The sequence below is a fragment of the Lagenorhynchus albirostris genome, chromosome 4 (genome assembly GCF_949774975.1).
Source record: "Lagenorhynchus albirostris chromosome 4, mLagAlb1.1, whole genome shotgun sequence".
Classification (NCBI taxonomy): Eukaryota; Metazoa; Chordata; class Mammalia; order Artiodactyla; family Delphinidae; genus Lagenorhynchus; species Lagenorhynchus albirostris.
The window spans coordinates 14193310-14209253 of NC_083098.1; the positions used below are offsets into that span (position 1 = coordinate 14193310).

The 15944-nt window shown below is 36.1% G+C and overlaps 1 protein-coding gene across 2 annotated transcripts in view; it reads left to right on the forward strand.

Annotated features, from left to right (window-relative positions):
- Positions 1–15944, forward strand: part of BMPR1B (bone morphogenetic protein receptor type 1B) — a 424915-nt gene that overhangs the window by 257545 nt on the left and 151426 nt on the right. For both annotated transcript variants that reach the window (XM_060147586.1, XM_060147587.1), the window contains one exon: positions 5284–5378. The gene's annotated coding sequence lies outside the window, so the exon portion shown is untranslated. The remainder of the gene's footprint in view (positions 1–5283; positions 5379–15944) is intronic.

Here is a 15944-nt window from a genome sequence, read left to right on the forward strand (position 1 = left end):
GCTTAGTTCATTTCCTGACCTAGCCTGGACTGCCTCTGCCGTTTATTTAAGTAACTGATATAAAGGTAGTATGTGGTACTGTAGTCCAGTCAGATAGTTTTAATGGAGTCAGTGTCCAGATTCTCAACTTCTGCATGAATTTCTCTTTATTAATATTGATCTGCCTAAGAGAAATGCTTTATTCACAACATTCTTTCTCTTACTTTATGAAAGAAGACACACCCTTATCCATCTGAAATCATACTATAGTACATTGTCCTGGGATCATAGAAAAATTAGCAATTAAACAATTTTAATTAGTGTCTTATATTTTTGTTGTGGAGAAGTATGATAGAGTGAAAAATGAAAGGCTTTTAATTACAAAATACATTACGTAAGAATTCTCTGAGGAAATAAAATGGAAATAAAGGTCGAGAAAATAAAATAGTAATGTAAAATTTTCAGCTGTTGAAAGAAGAGTCTATTTATGTATTTTTTAAATGGATAATGGTTTTATTACTGTGGATTTAGATTCTGTTGAGTATTCTTAAGATAGTTGATATAAATTTTATTTTAAAATGTCAGTATTTCCAATTGGGTGGAAATTAAATTATTTTCAAGTACATATTTTACCACAGGTGAAAAATTATAGATGTTAACTTGGTAATGTGTGAATGGTTATATATTTTTTCAAAATTCTTTTAAGGGTCTGTGAATAAAACTAGTTGAAGACTACTAGCCTACTGTATAAAACCCAAGTTTTTATTTATTTTTAGTTATTTTTTTTAAGATTTATTTATTACTTATTATTTTATTTTTGGCTGCCTTGGGTCTTAGTTGAGGCACATGGAATCTTCGTTGGGGCATGCGGGATCTTTCATTGTGGCGTGCAGACTCTTTGTGGTGAGCCGGCTTCTCTCTAGTTGTGGTGCGCAGGCTCCAGGGTGCGTGGGCTCTTTAGTTTGTGGCACACGGGCTTAGCTGCCCTGTGGCATGTGGGACCTTAGTTCCCTGAACCAGGGACTGAACCTGTGTCCCCTGCATTGTAAGGCAGATTCTTTACCTCTGGGCCACCAGGGAAGTCCCTAAAACCCAAGTTTTTAAACCTGGTATATAAAACCCTTCATCACCTTTCTCCTTCTAGACCTTTTTCTTTTTTTTTTTTTTTTAATTTAAACATTTCCTGCTTCAAGTTATGTGCTCCAGCAAGAAAGAACTTGGAAGTTCCATAGCATCCCTTTTCCTGCCTGTTTGTCTTTATTGTGTTATTCTGTCTCATCTTTGCCTCACTTCTGCCTAATAATTTAAAAAAAATTTTTATTAGAGTTTAGTTGATTTACACTGTTGTGTTAGTTTCAGGTGTACAGCAAAGTGAATTTGTTATACATATATCCACTGTTTTTCAGATTCTTTTCCCATATAGGTCATTACAGAGTATTGAGTAGAGCTCCCTGTGCTCTATAGTATGTCCTTATTAGTTATCTATTTTATATATAGTAGTGTGTCCCAATCTCTCAATTTATCCCTCCCCCTCTTTCCTCCCTGGTAACCATAAGTTTGTTTTCTACATCTGTGACTCCATTTCTGTTTTGTAAATAAGTTCATTTTTACCCCTTTTTTAGATTCCACATATAAGCAATATCATATGATATCTGTCTTTCTCTGTCTGACTTACTTCACTCAGTATGACAATCTCTAGGTCCATCCATGTTGCTGCAAATGACATTATTTTGTTTTTTTTTATGGCTGAGTAATATTCCATTGTATATATGTACCACATATTCTTTATCCACTCATCTGTCAATGGACACGTAGGTTGCTTCAATGTCTTGGCTATTGTAAAAAGTGCTGCAGTGACCATTGGGGAGCATGTATCTTTTCGAATTATGGTTCTCTCGAATGTATGCCCAGGAGTAGGATTGCTGGATCATATGGTAGCTCTATTTTTAGTTTTTTAAGGACCCTCCTTACTGTTCTCCATAGTGGCTGTACAAATTTACATTCCCACCAGATGTGTAGGAGGGTTTCCTTTTCTCCACACCCTCTGTAGCATCTGTTTGTAGATTTTTTGATGATGGCCATTCTGACCGGTGTGAGGTGATACTTCATTGTAGTTTTAATTTGCATTTCTCTAATAATTAGTGATGTTGAGCATCTTTTCATGTGGTTTTTGGCCATCGGTATGTCTTCTTTGGGGATATGTCTATTTAGATCTTCTGCCCATTTTTTGATTGGGTTGTTTGTTTTTTTGATATTGAGTTGCATGAGCTGCTCGTATATTTTGGAGATTAATCCCCTGTTGGTTGCTTCATTTGCAAATATTTTCTCCCATTCTGAGGGTTGTCTTTTCGTTTTGTATATGGTTTCCTTTGCTGTGCAAAAGCTTTTAGTTTCATCAGGTCCCATTTGTTTATTTTTGTTTTTATTTTCATTACTCTAGGAGGTGGATCCAAAAAGATCTTGCTGTGGTTTATGTCAAAGAGTGTTCTGCCTATGTTTTCCTCTAAGAGTTTTATAGTATACGGCCTTACATTTAGGTCTTTAATCCATTTTGAGTTTATTTTTGTGTATGGTGTTAGGGAATGTTCTAATTTCATTCTTTTACATGTAGCTGTCCAGTTTACCCATCACCACTTATTGAAGAGGCTGTCTTTTCTCCATTGTATATTCTTGCCTCCTTTGTCATAGACTAGGTGACCATAGGTGCACGGGTTTATCTCTAGACTTTCTACCTGTTCCATTGAGCTATATTTCTCTTTTTTGTGCCAGGACCATACTGTTTTGATGACTGTAGCTTTGTAGTATAGTCTGAAGTCAGGGAACCTGATTCCTTCAGCTCTGTTTTTCTTTCTCAATATTGCTTTGGCTACTCGGGGTCTTTTGTGTTTCCATGCAAATTGTAAAATTTTTTGTTCTAATTCTGTGAAAAATGCCATTGGTAATTTGGTAGGGATTGTATTGAATCTGTAGATTGCTTTGGGTAGTATGGTCATTTTCACAATATTGATTCTTCCAATCCAAGAACATCATGTATCTTTCCATCTGTTTGTGTCATCTTTGATTTCTTTAAGATGCAGAAGTCTTGATTGAGGAATCAAGACTTCCCCCACTTCAGACTGGCTCAGGAGCTAGTGTTCCAAGCACCCTTGCTGCCATCCTAGTCTGCATCACTGTACTAACACGTTGTTTTGTCATTAGGCTTTTTTTTTTTTCCTTTCTTGAGCGTGAGAACTGTGTTTCCTCTTGGGCTCCTCAGCACCTCACTATATACCTCCTGGTATTAAGTTCATTTATTGGGAAAATGTTGATAAGTGAACCAAACAAGGAAAAGTCGATTTCAACTGTTAGAAAGGTAATTCTTATGCATAACTTTTTGGGGGAGTCAATTAAGCTGTTAAAGACTATTTTTATTTTATGCTGGTTATTTCTCTAGGTGTAATATTTGCCCTTACTGATAAGGTTTTTGGTAAGATTTCATCTGAAAATCAGAGTTTGAACCTAAAAATGAATTTAGGAACCATTATTGTAGTAGAAGGGGAACAGAATTGTGAGCAATAAGGCAAGAACGTCTAGTTTTCGCCCTGCCACAAACTTGCCATGAGATTGTGGGTAAATTAACTGGCCTGGAGGTCAGTTTTATCAGCTATTAAATAAGTGACCAGATTATTTCTTAAGTTTCCTATACTCTTGGTTTAACAAAGAGAGGAAATTTCAATTAAGCAAACATATGATTTTTCTTGCCAAGAAGAATAAAAAATATGGGCTTCATTTATTTTTTAATCATTCATACCGTGGACATTATATGTGCTATATGTAGATAATGCTGACCTTGTTTATATCACCTACAAATTATATAGTCATGGCTTAGATCTTATCCTTAATTTTTTTAAAAAATAATACCTTTTTAAAAATTTTATTTTATTTTTGGCTGTGTTGGGTCTTTGTTGCTGTGCACGGGCTTTCTCTAGTTGCAGTGAGCGGGGGCTACTATTCGTTGTGGTGCACGGGCTTCTCATTGCGGTGGCTTCTCTTGTTGTGGAGCACAGGTTCTAGGCACACAGGCTTCAGTAGTTGTGGCACATGGGCTCAGTAGTTATGGCTTGTGGGCTCTAGAGCACAGGCTCAGTAGTTGTGGTGCACAAGCTTAGTTGCTCTGCGGCATGTGGGATCTTCCCAGACCAGGGATCGAACCCATGTCCCCTGAATTGGCAGCTGGATTCTCAACCACTGCACCACCAGGGAAGTCCCCTTAATTTTTTTTTTGTGCGGTACGCGGGCCTCTCACTATTGTGGCCTCTCCCGTTGCAGAGCACAGGCTCCGGATGCGCAGGCTCAGCGGCCATGGCTCACGAGCCCAGCCGCTCCACAGCATGTGGGATCCTCCCTGACCCGGGCATGAACCCGCATCCCCTGCATTGGCAGGCGGACTCTCAACCACTGCACCACCAGGGAAGACCGTCCCCTTAATTTTGTAAAAAATAAAATAATTCAATTGTGATGATTGAAAATCTAGAAGTATTTCATATGACATGTTGATTCATATAATTTCCAGATTATATTTTAGCTTCTTTCACCAAATATTTAATTTGATCAGATTATACTTTCCTGGGCACTTCTGTCATTCTGGAAATGAATTTATTTATGTTGACACATTTCTTTGTGGCCGCTTACTCAGTCACTGCAGCCTTATTCAGTGAGAAGCAATATTAAAAACAATTGCAAAAATGCTTTCCTACGTCTTTTGGTTATTCATAGTAAATAGTAGTTCAGTTTTATAAAGCTTGATTGAATGGCATTTAGGTATGACTTTTATAAAGGATTTGAAATTATGTTGTTTAGCCAAAACAAAGGCAGTATTTCCTTTCTTGTCTTTCACTCCACCCAGCCCCCCTTTTCTCCACCTGCTTGAGGAAAACTATTTCTTCAGACAAACCTCATAATTGCCCTTCTGTGCCTGATTTGGGCCTCAGGAAAGGCCCATAGCATCTGTAAAACTGGAAGCAAAATGGTATTTCCAGGCAGGCACAGGGTTGCTGAGTAGTGAGCCAATCCACAGCTTTGTCTGAGCAGCTGAGAACTTTGCTGGAGTATTACCACGGTGTTCAGTAACACAGACCTGTGCCATGAGCAAGTGAAGCACTGAGCACGTGTCAGGGTCAATATTTATAGACCACTACGTAGCTGCCTTGCAGGGAGAGAAAACGAGAGTGAGAAACGTACAGCCAGAGGGCAAGGAAAGAAAGACTTCAGTGGAGGGAACTTTAATTTCCAATTTTTTTCTTAAAAAATTATTTTAATTATCAGGTTCGAACTTCTGCTGAATCACAACCATTTGCCGCTGAGCTATGACAAGAGTGGAAACAAAAAGTTAAACGAGCAAGCCTGCTATACGTAAGAAGGTAAGTAATTAGCCAGTTCAGTCTCGCTTTTACTGGTAAACTCCATCTCCCTGTTGGCTGCTCTACATCAGTAAGCAAAGGGCTGTGTGGCACATTAAAGCTAATGTGGAGGGGCTGCCTGCTGGTTAAGTGTTCTTGGTGGCAGTGTAGTTTCATATTCTGCTCTTAAGAATGCTGTGCATGGTCATAATACACTTAAATGGTGTGGGTGGTGGGAATGGCTCTTGAACACTGATTTCATGTTATGTCCTGTCAGTAAATTTCTCTTTCTTCATTCTGTCAGACTTGACGTCTTCTGATTGGTAAATTCGTGTTTACTTTTTATATTGCTATTAAAACATGAATATTAGTGAGTTTATAGTGGAGGGTGTTCTAGAAGTGGAATAGGGGAAGAATTCAGATGAATGTGTGAAGATGTTGTAGACACTGTCAAAATGTGCAGGCTGTGAATGTGAGTAACATGGGGTCTTTTGAAAAGAAAGCCACTGTCCATTTGACAGCGCATTAAAGTGAAATAATGACTCCTTCTGGGAATGGAGAGAAGCAGGAGTGATGAAAAGTAAGAACAGACTTCTTCATCCAAGGTGCAAAGGACTCAGCATTTAGAATTTCTCTGCTTGTCCAAGTGACTTGCTAGGTTGGTTCCTTGCAAAAGTGGTTCTCTAGTAAAGATATTAAATTAACATCTCTTGCCCCACATCAGTAGTTTTTTTCCTGTCATCACAGGTAGAACTTTGACACATGCTTCTCTGTGTGACCGTAGTGCGATTGCATATTCATTTATCATCATTGTTTTGCATATCCCAGATTGATGTTAAAAGCAGTGGTGCTGAAGGGGACAGAAAGGAATTGTTTTCTATGTGTTTTCTGATTTAGAACACCCATGAAATTTATATACTTATGTGTTTCATGTCTACTACACATAACTTGGAAAGTAATATGTTGCTTTACTATAGGTGTAACTAGGTAAAACTTATGTACTGACAGAGTGAAAGTTTCCCTGTTGTTGGTTTTTTAATTGTGGAAGAGAAGCATTAGCATGGTATTGAAAATGTTTAGCTTAGGTTATAGATGGCAATTATAGTTCCAAAGGGTTTTTTGTATTACATATTTAAGTTAAAAACAAATATAACATGAAAGCTGTTGTAGAGCTTAAACTGTAGAACAATAGAGATATAAGGGAAAGATAATACCTCTTTATTAATACCTTATATCCCTTAACCTCTGGCATAGGTTTTATATTAGGGTTAATATTCAGGAACCAGCTTATTCTAAAATGGGATAAACCATGTCCAAAACAGCAGGTGGAATAGGTCTAAATGTAAAGTAGATATCTTAAAATGAGGCCCATAGTTGTAGAGTATCATTGTTGTTGAATCACATAAAATTTTAAATGCTTCAAAATCAGTTTTATTAATTCAGGTGTGCTTTAAGGCTAATCTGATATCTAAATTTAAACTGTATTTTAACATTCATTTAATGCTTGTTTTAGCCTCTGCATCAAGCATTTTCTTTTTACTTTTTCGGGTATTGCCTACCCTTTTATTAATGGGTTTGATTTAGATTTTTGTCAATAATATGTTTATTTTGAAAATGCAACCATGGTTGATCTAGAATGGGCATTACTCAAAGTTTTCTTTGCTACTGCCTTTGGGTAATATGATCAATATTGTAATTTCAGTTCTTTATTTAATACCTTTTACTCATTCACTTTATATGTTGCATACATAACATGATATTCAATCAATGATAATTGATTTCTTATGCCTTTTAAAATTTGTTTTATTTTTATTTGTTCTGGTGTTTTGTTTCTGAAGTACCCTGTGGAAACTTTTGTCAGAGAACAATCTAATAAAATTACTACAATAAAAATAAACTAAAGAAAGTCTTCCCTTTAATCAAGAGAGGAAACAGAGAATTGTGGTATTGGTTGAGTGTCTAAAATGGGATGTAGTTTGGTTGAAGGCTGGTTGAGCATTTTAAAACTTGAAACACCATCTCAATATTATTTTTGAATTTAATGTCAATCCTGATATTGGTTATTTATCACATTTGTAAATAAAATTTCATATGTAGACATATAAAAATGGTTAGGGGATCTTTTGTATCATGTTTTAACTATCTGTTGAAGCAAGATTAGTGAATTCAGCTCAAAATGTTAATATTAACCTCCTAATGGATCTCACTGCCCCGGTCTCATTCGCTGTACGCCCAGTCCATATGCTGTACTACCCTTGGAGGGATCAGTTTCCCACCCTGATGAACTCTTCACTTCCTGCTAAAGCCCTCCCGTCCCTGGCTCTCTATTGCTTGTACATAAAGGTCAGCTTTCTTGGCACGGCGAGTCTGATGAGCTGCTTCTTCATCTAGCTGCTACTTTTGCTCTATATTCATCTTCTGCTGTTCCTTCTGGGCTGTTTTTCACATCTCACTTTTCTCCACCCATGAGAGTATTCCCCTCCCCTCTGTTTTATGCTCCAACATTATTGAATATCTTGTATTTCTCAGAACAGTCCATACTGTTTTACTCCTTTCTGGAATTGTTTATGTTGCTTCCTCTATCTTGAAACACCCTCTTCCTGGCCTTTGGCTTTCAGCCTCAATGAAGGTATCCCTTCCCAGATGCCCTGCCTGTCCACTGTCAGCCTCTGTGGTTTGGTCTCCTGTACAGACCATTGTCACAGCACTTCTGCAAAGTCGATGATACAGAGTTTTTGTTTTCCCTTATGAGTTTGTGAGTTAATTGTAGCCATGTTTTAAAATTAATTCTTTTATGTTCCTCCAAGACCTAGCCTAAAGCAGACATTCAAGAACTTTAAAGAAAAAACTTATCATATTTATTTTAAACCCACTTTTCTTTATAGACTTTTTATTTTAATATAATTTAAAACTGATTAATTGGATTGAAGGAGAAGTCCCTTAAGTAGTTGGTAAAGTCTTTTGAAACAATAACAATACTTAAAAAATTCATTTCTCTTTCTATCAACAATTATAGTTATGTGTGTTCATCCATGCAAGTAGATATTTATTGAACTCATAAACCATTTGAATGGCAAGTTCAAAATTATATTGGTTAGCACATACAAATTCGGGATATATAGCCTGCAGATGTTGTTTAGTTAATTTCATGAAATCTGTCAGCAAAATCACCTAGTCGCTGCACCCACATGGACTGCTGTGATAAATTAAATGATGCTCTAGCAAATTGAAGACAGTGTTACACCTTCCAAAAGGCCCAGAGTGAATTTCGGGAGAGAATAGGTCCATCCTCATGTATCCTAAAGAATTACAGAGTGGAATGACTCTCAGCGTTACGAATAAAGTTACACCTCCTAATTTTATTTCCTATTGTAGAGAAAGTTAGGAATTTAAGGAAGTAATAGAAAATCATGGCTTAAAAAATTCTCAGACCTGAAAGGTGATACTTCAGTTCAGTCAGAAGAAGAATTTTCTCCTCAAAACAGAAATATTGAAAGAAAAGAATGTCAGTGTTTTAAAAAGTACTTGAGAAATAGCAGCTGCTTTAGTTCTGATACTCAATAAAATTTTATTTTGTCTTTAATGGTGTTTATTTCCCCACCATACATAAAAATACAAATTATTTCATATACAAAGTAAGTATACAAGAATCAAAGGTAAAGCTTTATGCACGATTTAGAGTAATTCACAACTTTTCTTATTTTGATTATTTTTACTTCTCAGTGCGCTCTGCCAGTGGTTTCCACTGCTGTTGAAGCCTTATAAACCTCTCCCAGCTATTGAATATGACTCTTCTGTTTGTTTAACCTTGAATTGTATCTGTCTTAGGAATGAAAACAAGATTGGTATTTTCATAGGGAAATTTTGTAGCTTTTTAATTTGCTTGGAATGGACCATAATTCAATCTGCAATTTTTCTTCAGATTTATTTTGCCCACATAAGTATTTCTAGTTAAATAGGTATGGATAAGGTGCCTTACCAAAGAGTTATAGGTATAAATTTTATGTATCTTGCTGGCTTATCAAGTAATATAAGCGTTATAAAACTGGAAGGGCAGGGGTTTCTATGGTCATGGACTTAGAAATGTACCTTGTTCCCAAAAGCCGGTGATGAGAGAAACCTGAGTTTGCCTCAATATTAAAAGATTACAAATGTAGAAAACAAACTTATGATTACCAGGGGGTAAGGGGGAGGAATAAATTGGGAGATTGGGATTGACATATACAGACTACTGTATATAAAATAGATAACTAATAAAGACTTACTGTATAGCACAGGGAACTCTACTCAATACTCTGTAATGGCCTATATGGGAAAAGAATCTAAAAGAGAGTGGATATATGTATAACTGATTCACTTTGCTGTACACCTGAAACTAACACAACATTGTAAATCAATTATACTCTAATAAAATTTTTTAAAAAAGATTATAGCAAAACCAAACAAAGGCAAAAAATAGCACCACTATCACCACCAACCAGAAGAGGTTAGAGAACTTTGGTTGGCGTGAGGCATAAATAATTTTGCCAGACAATCAAGTATTTTATTATTAGCCACTTAGCTGGCCAATCAGTGTTTTTCTGTAGCTATGGATGGCATAGAATTCATAGAACATGAAAGGAGAAGAATGAATTAATCATGGAAGTGGGACCTTCAGGCTCTTCTACTTCAACTGTTTTATTTTATAGATATGGGCAAATATAGTACAAAGTGTTAACGTAACTGGCCAAACATCAGCTTTTAAAGTAGCTACTTAGGATTTTGATTAAAAAAAATACATATTTGTAAGGCCAGTATTTTATCATTGTGGCTTTTCCCGTCTGTTTGTAATTGCTCTTTTTATTCTGTGTATTGCATGTAAAGCTTAATTGTTGTATCTCTGTGTTTTGTATTGTATTAGACTCCTTTGCATTGTTTCATAACCCCTGAATAATTACTGAATAATAATAATAATAATAATTACTACAGCCAGTAATTATTGCTTCCAACTGAGATGGAGGGCTTTTCTACTCATAATCATAGTTAAAAATATATATATATTTTTTTTAATTACAGATATCCTTTCTGGCTTTCCTGATTTCTCCCACTCTCTTTGGTAGTACAGTTAAATTTATGCTCTCATACACATTCTCCTTTTCAATAGAACATGGCAGATAGTCCTAAAGCAAAAGACAGAAACAAATTTAATACTTTGATTCTAAGAGCTTCTCATAGGGAATATATAGTTATATATTGTTCTACAGCTTTGTTTTAAGATGTCTCTTGTTTCCGCAGCTGGAAAATTTTTGATTACAACGAAACTCAGAGAACCGAATGTGCTTTTCTAGATTATTTTTACTTTCATCTAAGAGTCTTTTAAAATGTCAATAATTAAAGGGGCAGAGAGGAGCAAAACAAACTTGTTTTGTACATGTCATCTTCTTGTAAGACTTTGCTTCTCTAAGTGCTGTCCCCACCACTCCCAAAGAAACTGGAGCTCTTTGGTTCCTTCCATTCTCATTAATACTAAGGTCCCTGGAAATAATTGCTTGTATATTTAAAGATGAAAGAGTTTTTGAGCAGATAGCTGAAATCTTTGTTCCCAGCCTCAGCCTGCGATTTCTATACCTTCTTCTCTCCTCCTCGCCTCACTCAAAACAAAACCAAAGTGATTGCCTCTACCCACCTCTCCAGTCAATGAAACATGTCTGAATGTTCCTTAGTAAATGTTTTCCATTGGATTGATACTTTTCATTTCAGATATGTATTATCTGTCTTCTCAAACTCTTGCCTGCTAAGAGATTTATAATTGTAAAATCTTTGCTAACATGATAGTGGAAAGTGATATTTTATTTATGTTCGTAATTACTAGTTAACATGAATCTGAGGAGATTATTGGTTATTATTTTAATTTTTATGATTTATCTGTTTATACACTTATTCTTTTTTCAGAGGCTCTATGTCTCATTGGTTTAAAGAGTATTTTTTTTAATCAAAGAATCTTGATTCTTTAAAGTCCTGTTAGTTGTAACTGTTTTCATAAGCTTTTGATTACTTTAAAATTTTGTTTTATGTGGTTTGAAATATCTTAGTAAAGCTAAACAATATTTTCTTCATCTCCTTCGAAACTTAGAATGCTCTTTACAATTCAGAAATATGAAAAAATTTTTCTACATTTTGATGGTTTATTTAACTGTTAATTCTATGATTCACAAGGAATTGATTAACTAATTACATCAGTACTTTTGTTGAATCATTAGTCCCCTTTTTTCTGAAGTCAACTTTAACTTGTACTTCAGTGGTACAAATTTAAATCTTTGTGTTACCTCTCAATTTGTATTCCATTTAAACTTTATCTCTAAGGAATAAAAGTTCATGTTTCTTATTAAATAAGATTTAAGCCCTGGAACGTGTTAGGGTGTTGTGGGACTTGTCATGTTCCTTGAAATTACTGTAGGCAGGAGGCTGCATTTATTACTTACGTTAAAGCAGACATAATAAGAATATGAATCTGTGTGAGTGAGAATTTAGGCATTAATAATTGTCACCATTTATCAAGGGTTTCTTGAGAATATATCTGGCCTTCTACCATGGACTGTAACTATATGATTTCATTAAATCCTTGTAACAGACCGTTGAGTGACCTATTCTGATTTTTTCTTCAGATGTAAAGTAGTTTGATCAGCCTCACATAGCTAATAAATGATAGGGTCATGATTTAAACTCAGATCTGACCAAAGTCCATCTTTTAAGGAATGATTGCCAAATAGAGAATTTATGCTTTTGCCATGACTGTTAAGAGATGCAGGTCTCTAGGGGTCCGATGGCAGGAACCTTCCCAACTTGGGTCCATCTATGAAGAAATCAACTCAGGAACAATGGCTTTCAAACTATAGAGGCAAGTCAGTGAAATCAGTGATGTAAGGAACCTTCTATTTTTTTGGATTAGTGCTGAAGATAAAAGAATCTCCAGATGGACAGAAATAACCCTATACTTTAAATCCGTTTAAAATCTGCTAATTTTTTTTTAGCTTCTTCAGATTTTCATACCTCTATTGATTTTATAATTGTCCTTCAACTCCAAGCCAGCTTATTCAGTTCTCCCTTATAGGCTTAACCCACAGCACCGTTCCCTCCCTCACACACCTGCTTATGACCTTAGCAAGGAAACTGGCACAGAGCTGCCAGGCCAGCAGGCAGTGACTGTTCCATCTGGGTCTCTGTTTTTGTAACTACAGGTTTCATTCAGGGAAGACATGAGTCTCCCTAACTGGCAGCCTTTGCTGTCATCTCTGTTTTAAGCTGCTCAGTTAAGGGACTCACGGTTGTTGTGGTATTTACAGCAGGAAAGGAAATTCTAGATGTTTTAGTATCATTAGAACTCAGTACTTATGCACTAATTGGTTTCCTGGAATGGTGCAAAAGGATAGCTTTATCTGCTATGAATGGACTTAACTCATAAATATAGTTTGCGTTTGTTTATGTCAGAGGCGGGAATTCCTATATAAAAGTCGATACAGAGACATTTTCCATCTTAGTTGTTTGTTATACATTAAGCCATCGTGAAGGAATTTGTTTTCCTCTTTAACTCAAGGCAAACAATTTTGCTTAAAGATAATGTAGGATTTTTTTTCTCCTTGGGTCACTCTGCCCTTTGTTGATACATTGGTGTATCTGTGCCAAGATTTACAGTACCGTTTATTGGAGTTTTGTTTATAGCCCTGCCTTGAACACTTGAAAATAAATTATACCTTTTAGTTAATAAGCAGGTTTTTCTTATATTATTACTTGGAAAAGTATGCATTAGTCAATATCTGTAATAATTAACAGTCTTAAAAACTCTAAGTAGTTATTCATATTATTCCTCCTTTTTTCATTCATCTTTTTTATTTTTTTAAATTTTTATTTATTTGGTTGCGCTGGGTCAGTTGCAGCAGGCAGGCTCCTTAGTTGTGGTACGTGGGCTCCTTAGTTGTGGCAGGTGGCTCCTTAATTGCAGCACGTGGGCTCCTTTGTTGCGGCAGGCAGGTTCCTTAGTTGTGGCTTGTGGGCTCCTTAGTTGTGACATGCGGCATGCATGTGGGATCTAGTTCCCTGATTAGGGATCGAACCCTGGCCCCCAGCATTGGGAGCGTGGAGTCTTAACCACTGCGCCACCAGGGAAGTCCCTCATTCATCTTTTTTAGTCTCTTGTTTTACTTAAAGATGATAAGAACTGCACAGTGTATAGTCAGAACATAATTCCATAAATGCTTTCACACATTAATTCTGCACTTAAATATTGGCTTTTTCTGTATGTAAAATTCACTTGATTGAGAGTCTCTCACTTTTTCATTTCTCTCTATACCACTTTTAACTTCAGCAGCAGATTAATATATCATTATTCACAGTAGTAGCTTAGCTTATAACCTTGAAATTTATTTCTGTGTTTGTTATCAGAGGCTTGTTGGCAAATCAGACTTGACAATAATACAGAAGGAAAGCATGGTGACCTAGGACACACTGTTCTACTGAAGTAATTCACGCTTCTTTGTGTAAAGATTTTTGTTTATTTGTCTTAAATTAGCCAGCATACAATGTGTATAGTCTTTTGAGTTACTCATTAATACTCCATATGTAATGTTTTAAAATTATTATTGGTAGAAATAGATGATTATTTAGAATGATTTTTTTTTCTTGTACTGTTGCAGTTTAAAGCAGATTGGTACAGCTCTCAAAGCACAAGTATGAGCTTAAAATATGACTGTGAAACCATGTGTTCTTAACTAGGGGAGCCGGCTTTTTTGGTCAATTTGAAGCTGTTTGTTTTTAATTGAAGTATAGTGAATTTACAATGTTGTATTAGTTTCTGGTGTACAGCAAAGTGATTCAGTAATATATATCTCTATATTTTTTCAGATTCTTTTCCATTATAGTTTGTTACAAGATATTGAATATAGTTCCCTGTGCTCTACGGTAGGCCCTTGTTGTTTACCTATTTTATATATAGTAGTTTCTATCTGTTCATCCCAAACTCCTCGTTTATCTCCCCATGCGTCCCCACAAACTTTCCCCTTTGGTAACCATACTTTGTTTTCCGTATCTGTAAGTCTGTTTTGTATATAAGTTCGTTTGTATCTTTTTTTTTAAGATTCCACATATAATTAGTATCATGATATTTATCTTTCTCTGTCTGCCTTACTTCACTTAGTATGATGATTTCTAGGTCCATCCATGTTGCTGCAAATGGCATTATTTCATTCTTTTTTATGGCTGAGTAATATTCCATTGTATATATCTACCACATCTTCTTTATCCATTCATCTGTTCATGGACATTTTGGTTGCTTCCATGTCTTGGCTCTTGTAAATAGTGCTGCAATGAACAATTTGAACCTGTTCTTATACTGCATGTTCCCTCTTATAGAAAAGAAATGTGATATTTATGCTAACATGATTTCAATTTCTTAATAATTTAAACTGCATATGATTTGCCCAGAGGTTGAGAATCAATTTTTAAAATTTTGGTTAAATTTTAATACAGTATTTTCTGTGATATACGTGTGTTTCTGTTTATTAACTATATATTGTCAGTGACGTTAATTGATGCTTTTAGAGACATAAGCATACTTCAGATCAAACACTGGTTTGCAGATACTGTAAGGCATGTGGAACACACAGATAGCCGTTGTCCTCTGCACTTCTACCCCATACGTACTGTAGGAAGGCTCATTTCTACATGTTGAGCAGTTCAACAAACAGGTTGACCTGGGATGACCTGGTGGCCAGTACAGGATCACCCATCTAGCCCAGAGCCATGCAGGCTATCACTCCCCTCTCTCTTTCCCACTGTCTCTTCCCTCCCATCCCGCTTCCCCACTTGTTACTATCTTCCTTTCCCTGCTCCCAGTTATCCATCATATTAAATTGTTATTGATTTTAGCTTCAGCATTTTTCTTACCTTCTATCTTTCATCTATTCCCAATTATTTCAGAAAACATCTTTTTGTGCAATTTGAAGAAAACCTTTCCAGTTTTAACAGAAATATTAATGCCTGGAAGTAAGAGAAACTTGTATCATAAAATGTTAAAGTGCAGGCTTCCCTGGTGGCGCAGTGGTTGAGAGTCTGCCTGCCAATGCAGGGGACGCGGGTTTGTGCCCCGGTCCGGGAAGATCCCACATGCCGCGGAGCGGCTGGGCCCGTGCGCCATGGCCGCTGAGCCTGCCCGTCCGGAGCCTGTGCTCCGCAACGGGAGAGGCCACAGCAGTGAGAGGCCCGTGTACCGCAAAAAAAAAAAAAAAAAAAAAAAAGTTAAAGTGCGATTAGTGTATTTCACAATTTCCCTAAAGTCATTTACTCTCTGGTTTTATAATTAATGATAACTTGGTCAACATTTTGCTACGAATAGTTGTATTTATGACACTTTCATTTAACCCTTACTGTAATTCTGGGAGGTGGTTATTATTGTCCCTATATTTAAGATGAGGAAATAGAAATTCAGGGTTAAATAATCATGCCTGTGATCACACAGCTTGGAAAGTAGGAGGCGTAGGATTGGAACCGAGTTGTTTCTGACTCTAAAAGCTTTACAGTATAATATATGACTTTCTTTTAAAATAGGTAATTTCA